Here is a 3,158-nt window from a genome sequence, read left to right on the forward strand (position 1 = left end):
TGGTTTCCATGGCTACACTTTTTTTTCCTGGATAGGTAAAAACAAACTCACTGGTTTCCATGGCTACACTTTTTTTTCCTGGATAGGTAATCCAATGAAGGCTGTGAACCGTGATTTTGAATAAAGCAATTTTCATGACAGTTTGATTTTTAAAGGCCAAAACCTCCTCAGACTCTAAAGAACACTGGGGGCAAACAGCTCCACAGAAGAACAACACCTGAAACCTGCTAACCAGGTCCAACCCCGCTTAGAACAGCCACGTAAACACCTGCATACAGGGACCTCCATCCCACTTTCTCATTCAACAGCAAACTCCAGATTCCAAAGAATATTGGGGTTAAACAGTATTACAAAAGAACATCAGTTTATCAAATTCAAATTTCCCAGGACTGTATCGACACACACCAAACAATCACCAAAACACAATCCAACTGATGCAGCAACATACAAGCCCCAAGTGTCCACACCGAAGCAGCTGGGTCAATCCAACTGATGCAGCAACATACAAGCCCCAAGTGTCCACACCGAAGCAGCTGGGTGCTTCCTGTCTCCATTGGTTGGGCTTGATCAATCTGCAAACAAAAATTCCTTTGGAATTTCCCACTTGAGAGGAGCCAATCCCATTGTCTGGTACCCACAAAAGACATTCACCTGGCTGGGCGCAGAGGCTCATGCCTATAATCCCAGCACTTTGGGAGGCCGAGGCGGGTGGATCACTTGAGGTCAGGAGTTCAAGACCAGCCTGGCCAACATGGCAAAACCCTGACTCTACTGAAAATACACCACTGCAGTTGGTGCGCACCTGTAGTCCCAGCTGCTTGGGAGGCTGAGGCAGGAGAATTGCTTGAACCTGGGAGGGGGAGGTTGCAGTGAGCTGAGATCACACCACTGTACTCCAGCCTGGGTGACAGAGCAAGACTCCATCTCAAAAAAAAAAAAAAAAGACACTCACTTTCCCGGACACACACACAACACAGAATTACACTCAAACCCACAAGAGTGGGTTCTGTGGCCCAGGCTGGAGTGCTGTGTGCGATCATCGTGTTACCAGAAAAAGAGATCCTGATCCAGACCCCAGGAGGAGTTCTTGGAACTCATGCAGGAAGAAATTCAAGGCAAGTCTCAGGGTGCAATGAGAAGACATTGTTTAGTGAAAGCTACTCAGATACAGAGTACAGCGTCCTCAGAAAGCAAGAGGAGGGACTCATCTTTAAGTTTTTCTTATATAGCAGGTCTTGTCTATGTAAAAGCTAAGCTAAGCCATGTCTATGTGTGGGTAGGCTGACAGCATGACAAAATTTATTATTCTGTTGATTTAAAGAAAACTATCCTTGTTTTTTTTGTTTTTGTTTTTTTTGTTTTGTTAGTGTGTACATACATCAAAGCATAAATATAATTATCTTGAAAGTGGCCAGGCGTGGTGGCTCACGCCTGTAATCCCAGCACTTTGGGAGACCAAAGCAGGCAGATCACGAGGTCAGGAGTTCAAGACCAACCTGGCCAACATGGTGAAATCCTGTCTCTACTAAAAAATACAAAAATTAACCAGGTGTGGTGACATGCGCCTGTAGTCATAGCACAAAAATTAGCCAGGCGTGGTGACATGCGCCTCTAGTCATAGCTACTAGGGAGGCTGAGGCAGGAGAATCACTGGAATCCAGGAGGCGGAGGTTGTAGTGAGCTGAGATCACGCCACTGCATTCCAGCCTGGGGGAAGGAGCAAGACTCTGTCTCAAACAATAACAATAATTATTATCTTGAAAGCATATATTGCTGTGGGCATTGGGACATCTTGACTTTCTCTTGCTGTAGGACTGTGTCCCTGTGGGTGTCTTTAAGCTGTTTCCTTAAGTGTAAATATCTTATGACTATGGGTGGTGACTGGAAAGGAATGTGTCTTGTTAGTCTCAAAATGAAGCTGAACTTAAAATGGCATTATTCTGGCTCTCCTGGGCTCCTGCTTACCTGACAATAGCTAACTTCGGGCTCAAACCCCTGGACTCAAGCAATCCTCCCATCTCAGCCTCCCAAAGCACTGGGATTGTATGGGTTGATTTAAATAAAGTAAAAACACTGATAAAAGTTTACTAAGCCTTGATGTTTGATTGCCAATCTACGTCTAATTATAATATTTAAGATTATATATATTTATATTTTTAATTATTTAAAACCAACCAAACCTCTTCTTTTTGGAAGAGCTTTTTGTTTGTTTTGAGATGGAGTCTCGCTCTGTCGCCCGGGCTGGAGTGTAGTGGTGCAACCTCAGCTCACTGCAACCTCCCCCTCCCAGGTTTAAGCAATTCTCCTGCCTCAGCCTCCCAAGTAGTTGAGATTACAGGCACACGCTGCCACGCCAGGCTAATTTTCTGTATTTTAGTGGAGACAGGGTTTCACCGTATTGCCCAGGCTGGTCTCGAACTCTTGAGCTCAGGCAATCTGCCCGCCTCGGCCTCCCAAAGTGCTGGGATTACAGGCTTGAGCCACCACGCCCAGCCCTTGGAAGAGTCTTTTAAAGGTTATAAAATTACATTTCCAAGTGTTAAAAATGAGTATATGAGTTTTAACATCGTTTTGTAGCAATAACATCATTTAACAAGCAAAAGAAAAACGTCCAAATACGTGTTTTAAAATGATCACTCCACACTCTTTCAAAAAGCAGTTCTTTTCTTATTCATGATAAGATGCATCTTTACCCACAAGGGCAATCAATTATAGTTTTTCAAAAATATTTGCTAGGTATCCCACTAACAGCCACTTTTCATAGATGGCAAATGTAATGACCTGTTCTATGAAAAGAACAGGTCATTACATTTGCCTATAGCCCCAGCTACTCTGGAGGCTGAGGCAGCAGAATTGCCTGAACCTGGGAGGCGAAGGTTGCAGTGAGCCAAGATAAATGCCATTGAACTCCAGCCTGGGCGACAGAGTGAGACTCTGTCTCCAAAAAAAAAAAGCAAGTATTATTGAATACTTGCTATTCAAAAAGAAAAAAAAAAAGGTAAATATCAAATTAACCAACCTTCTTTTTAGAGATCATTAGCAAATGAAAACAGGCCACTCAAGAGAAATGCGGGAGAATGCTTGCTGACCCGGGAAGGTGTGGAACCCAGTGGTCCTCAGTTCGAAAAGCATCACATTGATTAGTTTGTCGGGTTTTT

The sequence above is a fragment of the Mandrillus leucophaeus genome, unplaced genomic scaffold (genome assembly GCF_000951045.1).
Source record: "Mandrillus leucophaeus isolate KB7577 unplaced genomic scaffold, Mleu.le_1.0 Scaffold27, whole genome shotgun sequence".
Lineage (NCBI taxonomy): Eukaryota > Metazoa > Chordata > Mammalia > Primates > Cercopithecidae > Mandrillus > Mandrillus leucophaeus.